The 18,487-nt window shown below is 40.3% G+C and overlaps 1 protein-coding gene across 2 annotated transcripts in view; it reads left to right on the top strand.

Moving 5' to 3' along the window:
* The window catches only part of KCNN2 (potassium calcium-activated channel subfamily N member 2), a 149,555-nt gene that overhangs the window by 43,957 nt on the left and 87,111 nt on the right, over positions 1–18,487 (top strand). The gene's annotated exons all lie outside the window — the stretch shown is intronic.

The following is an 18,487-nucleotide window of genomic DNA, read 5'->3' as shown; positions in this document are numbered from 1 at the left end:
GCAAGTGGGAGGAAGAACACATTTTAGACCAGAGGCACTCGGTGACTCACGCTTGGAAATGTTGGATTCTCTGGTGTTTTAAAACGAGTCTGACGAAACTTTACTGCACATTTTTGCTTACAGTGATGCCTTGATGATTATGTACTTTTTTCCTTTTTTTTAAGAGAGAGAGGGAGGATAGCACCACAGGGGGTGGGGAGGAGTAGAGGGAGAGAGAGAGAATAGGAAGCAGGCTGCATGCCCAGCACGTAGCCCTACTGGGGGCTGATCCCCCAACCCTGAGATCATGCTCTGAGCTGAAGTCAGGAGTCGGATGCTGAACCGACTGAGCCCCCTGACCCCAGGCACCCTGATGACGCATTTTACTTTCCAGTTGGATCAGTTTTCTAGAGAGGGCTGTCTTTATACTTGTGTCAAAATTTGGAGACCTACAAATTTTATAGGAGGTTTCTATCCAAAATGTCTGTTTCATGATAACACCGAATCATTTTGGTGCCTCGTTGGTTATAGCATAGATTATTGTTGAGACAGAAATCCAGCGGAAACATGGTGATTCAGGCTGTCTGAACTTTTGGGAATATCTCAGTGTGGTCTGTCAATTGTACTGCCCATTTAACCCAGTGTTCATGTGAGACTGGTAAGGAGCTTATGGGTATATTATTTGGTTTTTTATCAAACTCAACAGTTAGTGAGAAGGGGAAGTGGGGTTTGTTTTATTTTCTGAGGTACTCTGGTGGTTTAGAGATAGACATACATTCTTAGAATTTGGGAACTTCCCAGTGAGTCTAAATTAATTAGTAATAGCATCAGTGATATTAACCTTGCCATTTTAACAAACAAAAATAGATTTGTTACATAAATAGGAGGAACTCTATCATAATGAGGGGTGAAGCCTCATGCGACCTTGGTTAAGAAAATCCAGGTTGAAATTGGCAATAGATAGGAACGATTTAGTAATTGATAGAACTGTTAAATCTTAGGATGTTCTCCGTAATGACCAGATTTTTTTTAGTTTAGATTTTGAAAATTGAAGGTATTATGTATACAGTTTAATGAAGAAGACTCTCTGTGTGAGAATTGTTGCAAAAATAGCAAACCTATAATATCCCTTCCCTATTTTGGTTTTTCGCAGCAGTCGCTCAAAGATCTTTTAGTCAATGTTTTTAGTAATTGCTTTTTGTATTTCGGGATGCTATAGCTTATGTTGCTACCACTAGGTTTTTCATTAGCTTTTTAGGAAAGTTGGGATTTTAGTTTTCTTTCACACATATATACCCCTTTCATGACTCCACCCTCCAGAAGAGTAATTTCCATCTCCCTCAAAATTATGTCAACACTGATCATTCTACATTAACATCCTTATGACTATGTAAACTGCATTTGTGCTTGAACTATGTGTAGTATTTTGTTAGCATTTTGCTTTTCCTGTACATTTTTTATTTTCCCCATATTGTGTAAATATTCTTTTGCTAGATTCATTTATATTGAGCAATCTATCAATTTCACTTTGAAAAACAATTTTTACTTCTAACCTATTTGCCCATCACATTGGGAATTTTTTCTGGATTCTTTGTACGTTGGCTACCCTTTTTCTTGAACCCCGTTTCTTCCTCGCTTTTCACCTATTCTTCGTTTTGGCAGATTTCATCTTCCTGGCTTTTAAATCAATCAGAGAGAGTCAATTATCATATGGTTTCACTTATTTGTGGAGCATAACAAATAGCATGGAGGACATGGGGAGTTAGAGAGGAGAAGGGAGTTGGGGGAAGTTGGAAGGGGAGGTGAACCATGAGAGACTGTGGACTCTGAAAAACAATCTGAGGGGTTTGAATTGACGGGTGGGTGGGAGGTTAGGGTACCAGGTGGTGGGTATTATAGAGGTCACGGATTGCATGGAGCACTGGGTGTGGTGCAAAAATAATGAATACTGTTATGCTGAAAATAAAAAATAAATTAAAAAAAAAGAAAGAAAAGGTAATAGGTGAGAGAGAATTTTTTGAGAGCTTGTAGATATGTTTGTTCTTCTCTCCCTTCTTATTTGATAAGGGGGATGGATATAAAACTCTAGATTGGAAATCACTTTTGCTCAGAATATCAAAGCCTTCATTTTACTCTGGCATCCAGGATCCAGCAGTTTGTTACTATTCTCAATTTTTGATGCTTTTTTCTTTTTCTGGAAGCTTTTAGGATTGGTATTCTACAATTGCAACAGGGTACATCTTGGTGTGAATCTTTTTTAATTTAGAGAACTAGGAATTTAATAGACTTGTTTGATCTTGGAATGAATGTCCTTCAGTTCTTGGAAATTTTCTTGAGTTATTTAATGATTTTTGTTCCTGTGCTTTGTTGTGTGGATATTGGTCCTCCTCTATTACTTCTTTAATTTTCCCATTTTCTTTCTTACTTTTTTCCATTTCTGTTTTTGCTCTATAGAAGATAACCTCCCTTTTATCTTCCGTACTTTCTTTTTCTTTTTTTTTTTTAATTTTTTATTTTCTTTAAACATATATTTTTATCCCCAGGGATACAGGTCTGTGAATCACCAGGATTACACACTTCACAGTACTCACCAAAGCACATACCCTCCCCAATGTCCATAATCCCACCCCCTTCTCCCAAACCCCCTCCCCCCAGCAACCCTCAGTTTGTTTTGTGAGATTAAGAGTCACTTATGGTTTGTCTCCCTCCCAATCCCATCTTGTTTCATTTATTCTTCTCCTACCCACTTAAGCCCCCATGTTGCATCACCACTTCCTCATATCAGGGAGATCATATGATAGTTGTCTTTCTCTGCTTGACTTATTTCGCTAAGCGTGATACGCTCTAGTTCCATCCATGTTGTCGCAAATGGCAAGATTTCATTTCTTTTGATGGCTGCATAGTATTCCATTGTGTATATATACCACATCTTCTTGATCCATTCATCTTCTTCCGTACTTTCTATTGGACTTTATTTTCTTTTTAATTTATATTAATTTCCAGGATCTCATGTTTGATCCCAAGTGCCCCTTTGAAAAAAATAACATCATACTTTTGTTCTTGGATGCCTTGTTTTATTTATTCAGGGATGTTAATGATAATTTTTGAAAATGCTTTCTCTTTGTATAGGTATTGTTTCCCCCAAAGATTCATTTTTCTGTTGGTTTTGGCTTCTAGCTTTCCTTAAGTAGTTAGGCGACCCCAGCAGTCTGTTCCTACTTGACAGTGTAACCTTCAAGGGCTGAGTGGAATTTTCTTTGCATACCTAGAAGTTGTCAACTGTGAGCTTCACTACTGGGTCATTTGGAGTGGGACAGTGCCAGAAGACCAATTTTAGTATCTTTACATGTTTTCTGTTATCTCCAAACGATCTGACAGGCTCATGGGATGTTGTTTCTTCTGTCCTACCTTGAAGGCGCAAGCTTAGGGGACAGTGTACTGGAATTGAAAGGGAAGAGAAGAGGTCTCAACCACGAATCTGTGAACCTTTATTTGTTTTCCAAGTTGTAGCATGGTAGCCTACTCTACGGTGCTTGATGCCGTCAGCCCGCTGACCTTGTGTTTTACCTCTCGAGACAACAAACTTCCAGGTTTCTGCCAGTTGGCAAAAGGTACTAGAAGTGACAGAGAGTGGAGAAGGGAATCTAGATACCTAATTGCTTTTACATATATCTGAACGTGTTCTCACCTTTAGGGCTGTGTTCTGATCTCCATTTGCAGAGGTACAGGTGCCAAGGATTTTCAGAGTTTTGGGGTGGGACACAGGTTGGTTCTCAATGCCAGTATGGTTTCTTCGTGATTCTTTACCATTCCTGGTCTAGAATTCTCCTTCCGTGAGTCAGGTAAGCCTGTGATCACCTGTCCATTGGCTTTATCAGTTCCCTTCATATTGTCTTGTCACTCATTCTTGCTCTGCTCATGGGCTTCTGCTTTGTAGGCTTTGTTTCTTGAACAGTTATTTAGTCATTTTCATGGAGTTGAGGGAGCCAAGGTCAGCATGTTTGTCAAGTCTGTTTTACAGGAAATTCTGGAGTGATTAGTTTTTAGTATCAAAGTTTCTGAATCTTTTCTCTACCTTTTCTTTGTAACTATGGCGTTTGAAGGATTAAAGTTTTCTTCTTAATGGAACGTGGACTCATTATGGCAAGGCTTTGTTTGCTAGCAGTCATGGTATTTAGAGGCTTATGATATTTTCTGGAGCAGATGTACCTATAAATTTTGAAGAATAAATATGGAAACCCTTCGCTGATAAACCCATTTAGTTTATGAAAATTGCTCTTAGTTGGAAAGTAGATATAACAACGTACCAGTGGGGGTAGAAGCATAGTTGAACTGTACATACAGCTGTATGAGTGGTCCCCAACACGTCTGCTCCCCAAGGACCCAGGAGACAAATGGCCTCAAAACTGAGCACATGCCATACATTTTCTCTTCAAAAGCGGTCCATCTCAACTGTTTGAACCCATCTTCACTAAATTCAGAAGACTGCAGGCAAATGATGCCACATCTTCCTAGCAGTCCAAAGTGTGTGTGTGTGTGTGTGTGTGTGTGTATCTGTGTGTGTGTTTAGCAGGCTGACATTGTGAGGTGACAGACCAGACTTGGGTTCACATAAAAAGACACTAGAGCCTGAAATTTGCCCATTTCATATGAAGACTGAGAATCTGTAGGCCGCAGTTAAATAACAGGAACAAACTGTGGCCTGGTGGGGAAGGGAGGGAGACCAGACTCTGGACTGGGACACTGGGATTTCATTCCACTTGCTCAGCAGAGGGGCTGAGTGGCCTCAGGCCAACCAGCTCACTCCTTTTTATCTTAATTTCTTCATTGCAAACTAAATGGATTGACAAACTTTCTTCTTCCAAAGGTAACATTTCCTAATTGTACAAATGAGTAAAAGAAAATAAAATCTTGGGGCGCCTGGGTGGCTCAGTGGGTTAAAGCCTCTGCCTTCAGTTCAGGTCAGGATCCCAGGGTCCTGGGATCGAGTCCCGCATCGGGCTCTCTGCTCAGCAGGGAACCTGCTTCCTCCTCTCTCTCTGCCTGCCTCTCTGCCTGCTTGTGATCTCTGTCTGTCAAATAAATAAATAAGGGGAAAAAAATCTAAAAAAAAAAAAAGAAGAAAAGGAAAGGAAATCTTTAACCAGTGTTGTTCAGTTCAGTTTTCATTTGAGTTCCCATTTTGTTGCACAAAATCTCCAGATTGTGACTTGTAAGATGCAAAGATTTAAAAAAAAAAAAAAATAGCCTTTTTTTTTTTAATAAAGTTTGCTGTGATGTGGTTCACGTCTTACATTTCCTCATGTTTTCCTTCCTTCCCTTCTCCCCCCTCCCCCTGCCTCCCCTCTTCCTCCCGCCCTCCTCTCTGCCTCTCCCTTTTTCCTTTTCCTTACCCCCCTCCCCTCCCCCCTCCCTCCCTCCCTTCCTTCTTCCTGATGGGACTTTGCAGTGCTTCACACAACACACAGCGCTCCTATTTCTTTGGTTTGGAATTTGAATTTAAGTGCACCTCCCAGGCCCATCTTTGAGCTCCCCAAGTGTTCTCTCCATATTAAAGGGGGATTCACACCTAATAGAAATTCTCTTCTGAGTTAATTAGAACAGGTCTAGGAATTTTTTAAAAGGAGAAACGTTGGGGGCACCTGGGTGGCTCAGTTGGTTAAGCAGCCAACTCTTGGCTTCTGTTTGGGTCATGATCTTAGGGTCCTGGGATAGAGCCCAATGTCAGGCTCCACACTGGGCTCCGAATCGTTTTGAGGATATTCTCTCTCCCTCTGCTGTCTGTCTGTCTGTCTGTCTCTCTCTCAGATAAATAAAATAAATCTTTAAGAAAATGTTGGAAAGGGCGCCTGGGTGGCTCAGTGGGTTAAGCAGCTGCCTTCGGCTCAGGTCATAATCTCAGGATCCTGGGATCGAGTCCCGCATCAGGCTCTCTACTCAGCAGGGAGCCTGCTTCCCTTCCTCTCTCTCTCTCTCTCTGCCTGCCTCTCTGCCTACTTGTGATCTCTCTGTCAAATAAATAAAATCTTAAAAAAAAAATTAAAAAAAAAAAAAAGAAAATGTTGGAAAGGAGAGAGCTTTTGAGAGAGAGAGGGAACCAGATGTGTCTCTGGAGAAGTTTGCTTGCAAACCTATCCGTCTCCTTCCACTGAGCACAGCACATCTAGAGGCTTCTGGAAAATGTTCTGGGCGAATGAGGGGGACATCCTAGAGGAGGAATCTCTTCCTGGTGGTATTACTTTCCTTGACAGATCGTGTATCTCTGATTTATCTATAAGAAATAAAAACTCCGTTATTCTTTTCTTTCTCTCCTTCTCTCCCTCCTTCTCTATTTCCTTCTCCCCATCCCCCCATTTTGTGAAAGGTAGGACAAAGCTGAGTGGCATGTAGCCGACATCATGTCTGTAGCCTGTGCTTGTTGGGAGGAGGCTGCCCCAGACCAGTGTCCTTTCTTTCTCTGGTTTTGTTTTGGCTCTATGTCGAGGTGGCTGTCAAATCTGGAAAGAACACTTGCTTCTAAAATAACCTGGAAAGTGTGCCCTAGTGCTGTTCAAGTGATTCCTTGTACATGCAGACTCAGGTCCAGACATTGAATCAGAGGTACCAGGAGAACCTTCGGGAACGTTTATGTCTTACAAGAAGTCTGAACCCCGTAGCTTGGGGTCCTGAAAACTGGGAATTATCCCCTCTTGTACTTTTTGAGACATCACTGTTTTCGTTATGAGTATAGGTGAGTATTGATTCTGAAGTGTGCTTCACCAGAAACTTTTCGAGGAAACTGATTTGCCAGGGGTAGGACGGGAAACAGGGGGCCAGTGCTGGTTATGCGGAGGAAAGCATTTTGCTCCATTTTGTTTTTTTTCTTTTTTCCTGTAAGGGCTTCCAGGAGATTTAATATGAGCAGGGGCTTTGGGTATACCCAAGGAGAAAAGGAGCTTTGGCTTGACCACATCTTCTGGGAACCAGCATTGGCCCTTGTCAATAACTGAAGTTTCAGAGATGGAAAGACATTTTAACTTTCTGCACAACATTCTTTTCCTGATTGCTACAGGTTTTATCATGTGGGGGAGGGGGCTGAGTTTGGGATGGACAGAAAGAAGGGGTCAGGAACGGGGAGCTGGGAACTTTGGTGGCCGTATTACCACGGAGAGACGCAGACAGGAACAATCTGTGCTGTTTGTCACTGGAAAAGATTCAATTAGTTAAGACATTTGTGGCCAAATAAATTCACCGTTTTTTTTTTTTTTCCTAAAGATTTTATTTACTTACTTGAAAGAGAGAGAGTGTGCATGCATGAGTGGGGAGAGGACAGAGGTAGAAGGAAAGAATCTCACTCAGACTCCTTGCCGAGCATAGAGCCCAACACAGGGCTCGATCTCATGACTCTGAGTTCATGACCTGAGCTGAAGCCAAGAGTCAGGCACTTAAGTACCTGAGCCACCGAGGCACTCCTAAATTTACTCTTCTTCTTTACCTCATTGCTTTATTTCCAGGAGTGTTGAAGAATGCATTAACTAGTGTGCAGTAGTTAAGAGGGAAAGGTTTCTCACAATGGCTTTAGAGTGGTTTTCCTTTTTCCCAAGTGGGGAAACTGGAGAAGCGAACAATGGAACTTGTTTTATAGAGATTCTCATAAGCCAAATGGCATTTGAGATGGGTTAAGAATAAATGCTTTTTACCAATCAAAACTAATAGTAAAGAAAGGCAGTATGTATTATACAACACTATATATATTTATAATATATTGTAATATATAGTACTATATAATAATATATATAAGATATATATATGATATATATAAGATGTATGAGATATCATAATATAGGTTATAATATAATAATAACAGAAAAATAGGTAAATAAGTATTCATTTTTCAAATTATCCCAAAGACAATCGAGGAATGGAGTTTCAGTTGTGTTTAGAATCTATTATTCAGTCTTAAAAGTATGTCTTATTTCTTCCATTAATCTAGTTAGACTTCTGGTTTTTTCTTAATTTATTCATTTTTAAGATACTTAAAAGCCGGGCGCCTGGGTGGCTCAGTTGGTTGGGCAGCTGCCTTCGGCTCAGGTCATGATCCCAGCGTCCTGGGATCGAGTCCCGCATCAGGCTCCTTGCTTGGCGGGGAGCCTGCTTCTCCCTCTGCCTCTGCCTGCCTCTCTGTCTGCCTGTGCTCGCTCTCTCCCCTCTCTCTCTCTCTGATAAATAAATAAAATCTTTAAAAAAAAAAAAAAGATACTTAAAAGCCTGTCACTGATAGTCTCTTACACTGTGTTTGTTTTAATTGCCCAAAAAGTGATTTCTGAAATGCAGCTGAAACTTCCTTTATTATAACAGTATATCATGGAATATTACAGTCAGGTCATGTTCCATAAAAAAAAACTGCATCCCACATGAAACTTTATATGAAAAAGCTGCTTTTAGCCCAAGGATTGATGATGTCTTCTGACATCAGTATAAACCAAGAAGTTAAAGAGGAAAACCCTTGCAGGATGAGAATGGCCCTTGTGTAACTACACGTGTTTCTAGACTTTCAGCACTCATTCTAGAAGGTATATGACTCGGGGTTCCCCTTCCTATTGCATACGGGCCCTGCATACCGTTGTCATTTTTGTACATACCAAGGTAACAGGAATATATCCTTCTTCCTGCGTGGTCATTGTGACATCTAGGAAATTAAATTAGCATTGTAATGGTTTCTTTTTTGTAACCAGGTGTGAATCTGCTATTCTGAGCTCGGACATTTCTGACTTCCTCAATATAGAGCCTGATTTTGAATAAAGCCACTTCACGTTTCAAGTGGGGATAAACTATTTAGAATGCTTAAATGATCTGGATTCTAGTTTTCAAGTTTCTCATTTCAAAAGAGTTTTAGTTTGCTTTTTTTTTCTCTAATCAAAGCCAGTGTTTCGAGGAGGGAAGGGATAGATGGCCTCTGAGAGTCTCACTTGTGCTATTGATTTCTAAAAACTATTTATGTAGCATCGCATGCAGGAGTGTGTGAAATGAGGAGCTACGTTTTTGAACGCTAACTTGCTTTCTTGACCTGCGGTCCATGATTCTAGTTATATTTTTAGGCGACCCTCTGAGAGGTCTGTGCTTTTTTGGGGCCTGACCATCAGAGATGCCTTATTTCCTGTTGATTTCCTTAAGTCGGAAGCATGTGACTTGGGATCAAGTTTCTTCAGCAGTTGTCAAAGTAGTCATAAAATATCCATGGGTGGTGCTGGGAAGCATCCTCCTGGCCTCTTGATTGAGCATGGTTTACTGGATAATTAGATTATTTCTTACTGCTCAAAGTTTCAGCTGTTGCTAAGTAAATTGTAAGCATTTCATCAATGGATTTGTAATTTGTGGTTGATGGTAATGTAATACTTTGTAAACCTAGACTTCCAGAGTCTGATTCATACGTACGGATATAGCCTTTTCAGACTCAGAAATGAGTCACAACTTTAAAACGGGCCCTTTCAAGTTATAAAAGTCAGCGGTTTGAAAGCATTCATCATGCACCTGGGACTTGGAAAGCATCAAGCCTCGGCATAGAGTTTGCCAAATAAATTGGTCATTAAAGTCTTATGGGAGAAAAGCCAATATTTAGTCCTGTTCTGTTTTCTCTTCATGCCTCCCTAGATAGATTTGGTGTTCTATGTTTGGTTTTGGGGGGTTTTTTGGGGTCTACCTCCAGAGAGAACAATGAGGATGATGATTTGTTGGCAAGATGCTTTGAGATCCTGGATTGAGGAGTGCAGTTGGAAAATACCAGCACTGATTATATTCACGCTAACAAAACCCAAAAACCCAACAACAAAACACAAAACCAAAAACGTGAAGCTGAAAACAGCTCAGAAATCCAATCTCACGGATCTTATGGTGAATTTATCATAGCCCTCCCCATCCTGACATAGACACTGAGCTACAGAATTTATGGACTGTGGGTCCTGATTGTCTCCTAACTGGAAAATCCACCTGGGACGTTAGGGTGATGTATATGTGTTTCTGTGCAGCTTCCTCATGCATGTGAGTTTCAGAATCACTGTGCCAGATAAAAACAAAAAAACACAAAGTCTAAATGTTGCTGCCCTGACATGCATGCTATTTTGTGTTTAGGAAAATTAACACATCTCTTAGACACACGTGAACCTCGACTGGCAAAAATTCAACTTTTCCCCACATGCCTGCGGAATTCTGTACGTTCCTTTTTCTTTTTGAAATTTCGCTCCTTTATTTTTAATGCGCTCTTATTGCAAAACAGCATTAAAGTAACAGAGGAAATTGGAGACAAGAAAAGTGCCCTTCTGTGCAACAGAATGTACACATTTTGGGCTTGGACAAATCTGCCTTCTAGCCTAACATTAAATTTTATAACCTTCGTACCTATTCATGGGCTTACTTCATGTTATAATTGTTTATTTAGGGCATGAAGTGGGTTTTAGAATTGCATATTGGAGCTGGAGTTGGGGGTATAAAAGATAGGTGTTTGGCTGGACTCCCCCGGAAGGACTGGATGAACTATTTTCTCCTACTCTAACCAGCCAGCTGGTTAGAGTAATACCTAATCTTAACAGTGCTTCCTGACATCCCACGGGGGGAATAGCAATCCTTGAACTCTCCCACTCTGCCATGTCCAGCCCCGTTTTGTCCCCGATTCAAAAGCCCCATGGATTAGTAAACAGTCCAATCACTGCCAAATTCCTGGGGCAATTGGTAAAGGCCCCAGCCTTCAGAGACTTTCACTTAGCACGGTGGTGAGGTCAAAGCTGTTTTGAGAACATGGTCGTTAGTTAATAAACACTGGTGAATAAATAAAGGAATTAGAGGGGGAAAAAAATCTCATGCAGAGTTTCACCATGATTTTTGGCTAACATGTAAGAAGAAAAGAGGATTTTTGTCATTCTTCTGTTTTATTAAATGATTGAGGTATAACTTCTATACCTATTTTAAGTGTGTATCTCAATTGTTACCTAGTAAATGTCGAGAACTATACCACCATCACTTCTGTTGAGTTTTTTCTTTCTTTTTTTTTTTTTAACAATTTTATTTATTTATTTATTTGAAAGAGAGCATGAGCACAGGGAGGGGCTCAGGGAGAGGGAAAAGCAGACTCTCCACTGAGCAGGGAACCTGACCTGGGGGCTCCATCCCAGGACCTGGAGATTGCAACCTGAGCCAAAGGCAGATGCTTAACTGACTGAGCCACCCAGGCAACCCAACCTCTGTTGAGTTTTAAAAGCTTCATCACCCCCCAAAAGATCCCTTGTTGCCGGTGGCATGAACTCACTGCTCTGTCCAGTCCCAGGCAACCACAACATGCCGTCTGTCTCCCTAGAATTGCTCTTCTGAGCATTCTATAGAAATGGAATTGGATGACATCTACTTTTTTTCTTTGATCGTGCTTAAAGATTTTGATGTTCATTCCTACTGTCCCATCTAGTTTGCCCCTTTTTATTGACAAATGGTATTCCATCGTAAGGCTATGCCTTGGTTCATTTGCTCATTTCACCAGTTGGTAACACATTTAGAAGGTTTCCTGTTTGAGAGCAGTTATGAATAGAATCACTGTGAACTTTTGCACAGAAATCTCTGTAGAAACATGTTTTCGTTTTCTGGGGTAGACGTGTAGGAGGGGGGCTGCCTAATCTTATATTCCCGCCTGAAATCAAGCCTCTGTGAGGGTTCCTCTTTTATTACACAGTGCTGACAACCCTGTCCCCCGTAGATACATACACACGTAGATACACATATATATACACATATTTATTAATATAATCTTACTATCATTCTAGTAAGTGCACAGTGGTACCTCATTGTGGTTGTAACTTGCAGTTCTCCAGTGACCAATGGTGGCGAACACCTGTCCTGTGGTCATCAGTCATTTGTGTATATCTTCTTCGGCAAAAAGTCCATTTAAAGTGCTTGCCCATTTTCACACTGGGTCATTTGTCTTACTGTATCCTGAGCGTTTTTTTCTATGTTCTGATTACCAGGCCTTTCTCAGATGTGTGATTTGCAGATTTTTTCTGCGGCTTATCTTTTCGTTTATGTTCGTGTATTTTCTGAGCACCGTGTTTTCTGAAGCTGCGAATACTGGACTTTCTCTAAAGCGGTCTTGTGTTGCCTCCCAAAGCCAGGGGATAAAAGCTAGGAACACATACCCAGGGGACTGTGATGAACTCTTTGAAGATACTTGGCTCCCTTGTTAAGTTTTTCTGCTTCCTGTGCTTCTCCTTGCTGCCTTTTGCTACCCGCAAGGTCTTGGTGTTTCTAGTATCGCTATTTGCTAGTTATAGGAAAGCAAGGAAGGAGTGAGAGAGGTTGTTTATTACACCTGAGTTGAAAAAATATCTGTCCAAGTCTTGCATCACTGTGATGACAGTAGTCAGTGTGAAAAATGAAGTCCAAAAAGTATCTGTCATTTTAGCACTTACACTGAAGGCATTCCTGACTCTGGTCTAATGGGGATATTTAAAATTCTTTTATTTTCCTCCCTTTAAAAAAAAAAAAAAGATTTTATTTATTTATTTGACAGAGATCACAAGTAGGCAGAGAGGCAGGCAGAGAGAGGAGGAAGCAGGCTCCCTGCTGAGCAGAGAGCCTGATGCGGGGCTCGATCCCAGGACCCTGGGATCATGACCTGAGCCAAACCGCAAAGCCTTTAACCCACTGAGCCACCCAGGTGCTCCTATTTTCCTCCCTGTTAAGGGGGCAGTTGGTTTTAAATGATCTACAGGTATCTTCATGACCAAGGGCAAATGTTTGTAACAGGTATGACCCCATTTTAGGAATTAGGTAGATTGTTACAAACTAAGCCTCCCTCCCTGACTCTGTATGACCTCACTGGTTTTTATGACAGTCCAGTGCCATCTCTTTGGAAGATCAATGGTCCAGCCATGGGCTGCCTGACCAGATGACCATTGCTTGATCATTCTTCATAGTGTGCTCTGTATCACAGTGACAGCATATCATGGTCCAACTGACAGGAAAGTGGCAATTGTTATCTGACGTTTCATTTTCCCCAGTAGCTCAGAGGCCAAGAGATTTTTTAGTAGCCACTCCTAATATCTATTCCTTGTCATAGACTTAATATTCTAGAAGCTTTCTGCGTTATGTAAAGAGCACCATTTTAGTTTACAGAGTTGTATTGAGTAGTCTAACAAAGGAAGATGCAACTTAAAAATAAATGTTTGGGGGTGCCTGGGTGGCTCAGTGGGTTAAAGCCTCTGCCTTCAGCTCAGGTCAGGATCCCAGGATCCTGGGATCGAGCCCTGCATCGGGCTCTCTGCTCAGCAGGGAGCCTGCTTCCTCCTCTCTCTGTGCCTGCCTCTCTGCCTACTTGTGATCTCTGTCTGTCAAATAAATAAAATCTTAAAAAAAAAATATTTGCAGCCTTTGTGATATCTGGTGTCGGGGCTTTAGAACCTCTTAGGAAACCTCCATGTAAGACTCAGGGTCTGGTCTATAAAAGGAAAGCCACAAAGTAAGGCACAGTGTATTCAGATCAAGTTGAATTGGAAGAAAATACCTTTTGCCACCAATCTGAGTGAAAAGTTAAATTTTCTAACTTCGCCGATTTAAATAAATGGTCCCCAGTGTTTCACGTGATTGGGCGTTTTCAGTGATCATAAGCTCTCTGTTTTGGACAAAACCAAAGCCATGTTAGACGTCTGTGGAGAATCATCCCAAATCTCCACTTATATTATTTGGGGTGATTTTATGCTTTTGTCCCAGAAGGTATCACAAAATGAAACTGGCAATACAGAACGATCAGCTTTGATCCATAATTTTAATCTGGGTTCGTGGTGACCAGCCCTTAGAGATCTGGCTCAGTGTGTGTCTTTTCTGAAATGGGATGAGTGTTCTTAGATTTACTACTGTTACTTCTCTGGTCCAACAACAGTGCTTTCTAGCGGTCAGTAAGATGTTTTTGCTTTGGTTCTTTAAATAGGTTCTAAGAAGCTCAGGGCATCACTATGAAGTGAGAGGTCTCTCTGTCAGGATTTATATTCCTCTTTAAAGATTCTTAGTACTTTTATGGACTTAGAGCTTTCATTCCTCTTCCTGCCTACTGTTCACTTCCTGTGTCTTCTGGATTCCTGTTCTTTCCTACCAAGGTCATTGGCATGGATAGTGATTGGGCAGGTGTTTTGGGTAGGTATGCGGTTGTATGGTAAAAGGGATGAAGATGCCATGATACTCAGGCTCAATGTGGTCTTGGAGAAGAACCAGAAAGACTGTTAGAGGTCATTAGTCACTAGCATAATATGTTCAACACTTTCGTCTGATCCTGGTTAGGTGAGGGGTTAGATTTTCTCTTCTAGTGTCGAGGTGTCCTTTGGGTGCCTATGGTATTCTCCATCCTCTACAAATGAGGGTACAGAAGCTGTGCTTAAACTAAACTCTGCAAGGATAAAGACCATGTCTAGTAACATCTTGATTCTGGTGGCTCAGAGTCCTTTAATACCCAGGTGTTAGGAGATTTTTTTTCTTTTTAAGATTTTATTTATTTATTTATTAGAGAGAGAGCAAGAGAGCATGAGCAGAGGGAGAGTGACATGGAGAGGGAGAAGCACACTTCCCCACTGAGCAGGGAGCCCAATGTGGGACTTGAACTCAGGGCCCTGGGACCATGACCTGAACCGAAGGCAGACACTTAACTGACTGAGCCACCCGGTGCCCCTCTTGTGGGATCTTACGAGTCTTCTAGTTCTGTCAGATCAAGAATAACCACGACTTCTGTCACTCCATGACAACTTATGAGGTAAACATTTCCACACAGATTTGTGCCCATCCGCCAGAACAACAGAGGGCTGATGGGTAATGCTTCAATGAGTGACCTCATGTAGTAAGTTTAACCCTATGAGAGACATAAAGGATACTTCCAGTGGGAATAATGTATGTTAAATGTGGAACAAATGCTTATGTCTTGATTTTGTTATCTTCTAGAAATGGGTTCTTTGGAAAGCAGTTAGAGTTTTACTGTTTAGTAAGTTAAAGTTTAATGAGGAGCTCTGTTAATTTAAAATTTCTTTGAAGCAGGGGCAAAAAGAGCACTTGTTGAATTTTTTTTCCTTTTAGTTGACATTGGTATGTAATGTTTCAGGTGTGCAAAAGCCTAGTTACCATTTGTCACCATACAGTTGACCCCCCCTTCACCCATTTTGCTCACCCCACAACCCCGTCCCCCTTTTAACCATCAGTCTGTCTCTGTATTTACGAGTTTGTTTTTATCTTATTTTGTTTGTTCATTTGTTCTGTTTTTTCAAGATTCTACATATTAATGAAGTTATATGGTAATGATCTTTCTCCATTACTTAGCATAATACCTTCACGGCCCATCCATGCTGTTGCAGATGGCAATATTTCATTCTTGTTTATGGCTAAGTAATATTCCATTGCATAAATATACCACACCTTCTTTATCCATTCATCTGTTGATGAATACTTAGGTTGTTTCCATATCTGAGCTATTGTAAATAATAGGGGTGCATATATATTGTCAAATTAGTGTTTTCATGCTCTTCAAATAAAGACCTTGAAGTGGGATAGTTGCATCATATGTTAGATCTATTAATTTTTTGAGGATTCTCCATCTCATTTTCCAGATGGCTGCACCAATTTATATTCCTGCCAACAGTGTATGGGGGTTCCCTTTATTCCACATGTTTTCTGACACTTATTTCTTGTCTTTTTGATGCTTGCCATTCTAATGGTAGTTTTGATGATCATTCCCCTAACAATTAGTGAGGTTGAACCCCTTTTCATGTGCCTGTTGGCCATCTGTATGTTTATTCAGATCCTCTGATACTTTTTAATAAGCTTTTTAAATTATTGAGTTGTAGGAGTTCTTCATCTATTTTTGGATACTAACCTTTCCTTGGATATATGATTTACAAGTATCTTCAGTTCAGTAAGTTGTCTTTGGTTCTTGATGATGGTTTCCTCACTGTGCAGAAACTTGTGAGTTTGCTTCAGTCCCATTTATTTATTATTGCTTTCTGTTTCCCTTGCATTTGGAGGCAGATCCACAAACACATCACTAAGACAGATGTCAAGTGGCTTACTGCCTGTGTTTTCTAGGAATTTAACGTTATCAGGTCTTACACTTAAGTCTTTAATCCATGTTGAGTTAATTTTTGTGTATGGTATAAGATAGTGGTCCAGTTTCATTCTTTTACATGTTCAGTTTTCCCAGCACCATTTATTGAACACACTCTCCTATCTCCTTTGTATATTCTTGGCTCTTTTGTCATAAATTAATTGGTCATATATGTGTAGGTTAATTTCTGGGCTCCCAGTTCTGTTTCATTGATCTTTGTGTCTGTTTTTAAGCCAAAACCACTGTTTTGATTACTATAACTGTAGTATAGTTTGACATCAGGAAGCTTGATACTTCTAGCTTTGTTCTTCTTTCTCAAGATTGCTTTGGCTATATGGGATTCTTTGTGGTTCCATACCAGTTTTAGAATTATTTGTTTCAGTTCTTTGAAAGATGCCATTGGAACTTTAGTAAAGATTGTATTGACTTGTCAATTGCTTTGGGTTGTATAGACATTTTAACAATATTGGTTCTTTCATTTCATGAACATGGTATGTCTTTCCATTTATTTGTATCTTCAGTTTCTTTCATCGGTGTCTTAAAGTTCAGTGTATAGGCCTTTTATCACTGTACTTAAATTTATTCCTCAGTATTCTATTTTTTTTATGTTATTGTAAATGGGATTGCATTCTTAATTTCTTTTTCTGATTGTGTATTGTTAGTGTACAGAAATGTCACAGATTTCTGTTTATCGATGTTATGTCCTGCAACTTTGCTGAATTCATTTATTCTAACACTTTTCTGGTGGAGACTTCAGGGTTTCTCTAATAGTTTCCTGTTCTCAGCAAATAGTGGTAGTTTTACTTCTTCCTTTCCAGTTTCATGCCTTTTACTTCTTTTTCTTACCTTATTGCTGTGACTACTTGCTGAATTTTTGAAGACTGCAGGCATATTGGTCTTGGAAATCTGAAACCTTCAGAATGTGCTAGACTATAGGCAGAAGGCTTCACAGAAACATGGCAAGCATACTACAGCACTGCTTGAAACCTTTTCATTGTTCAGCCTGGAAGTATTTATATTTACTCTGTTGGACCCCGTCATCTTCTGACAGAGTTTCTCAGTCTTTTATCTTGTGTTTTGCTTTGTGGGCTTTCAGCATCTGTGTGTTACAGTCACTGACTGGGATTTGCAATGGGAGGGCAGAGGGGACCCCATCCTGACGCGGCATTTGTCTTAAAGCTCCACAGGGCAGAGAAATATGCAGATGATATGAGTGTCCCTAAAGCAGCATTCCATCTTTTCCTTCTCAGGACCTGCTCTTCTCAGATTGCTGCCATTGTCCCCTGACCACTCAACTTAGGTCCTGCAGTGTGTTGAATGTGATGGGTACTTCCTGGAAATCTCATTAACAGTAATATGTAACTAGCATTGCTCCTGCTGGAAATGCACACAGCAAGTGCTGCTCAGCATGGTCCAAAGAGCTTCAAAGAATCCCCGTGGCAGCCCTTTGAAAAAGAGCATCATGAGTTGCAAACCATTGGGTTTAACTTCCTTGTACAGTCATCCAAATATAACAGAAGAATTTTTTTTTCAGGGCCCTTTATCCATTTTTACTTTTATTCAGGATTTTATCTGGCTTAGTCTTTGTCTTACCTTGTGCTTCTTATTGATCAGTTTTTGAAGAGACAAATATTAGGAAGAATTGAGGAAATGAAAATATTCTAAGTTGTTTAAGGCAAAGATTAACAAACTATAAATGTCCCATGAGCCAGATTTGACCCACTTCTTGTTTTTTGAACCTCCCATGAGCTAAGAACAATTTTTACCTTTTTAAATCATTTTGTGGAAGGGGAGAATACATGACAGAGATCATATGTGGTCGGCAAAGCCAAAAATGTTTACTATGCAGCATTTTATGGAACAAGTTTTCCAACCCCAAAGGTAAAGTATCATTTTTGTCAAATTTGTTTTAAGCATAATATGATACTTAATATAAATTACAGAGACTTCTTCTAATTTTATTTTCAGGTTCAGACAATGAATTTGTATTTGTCACAGCTTAAATGAGTTTTGTTTTAATTGCCATTATAACATATTCGGTGACCAAGGAGCAAACATTGACATTGGTTCAAGTGACAGGTGTGAGTGTCATATGGATGTTAACGAGTGACCTAAGCTATATGGAGTAGTCCTAGCTAGATCCCAGTAGAATTCATATGCTAAACACAAACTACCTTATTTGTCCATCCAAACTGGACAGGAGCAAGATCTGGAAGAAGGGCTCTGATCTATTGGAGGATCCTAGGTTCTGCCTTCCCTGACCTTGGGTAACATCAGTAGGAACACTGAGGCACTAAGAAATCTAATCTAGAGGCTGTGGATGAGCAGATCTTGGGATGGATTTAGAGCCCAAGCTTCCAAAATGTAGTCATTGAACACTGGCAGAATGACTTTCCTTTAACAAGGAAAATCATC

The sequence above is a fragment of the Mustela putorius genome, unplaced genomic scaffold, assembly GCF_011764305.1.
Source record: "Mustela putorius furo isolate JIRA1106 unplaced genomic scaffold, ASM1176430v1.1 tig00003923_pilon_pilon_pilon, whole genome shotgun sequence".
Classification (NCBI taxonomy): Eukaryota; Metazoa; Chordata; class Mammalia; order Carnivora; family Mustelidae; genus Mustela; species Mustela putorius.
Note: the sequence above shows the minus strand (reverse complement) of the source record. Positions and strands in the feature narration are given on the sequence as shown.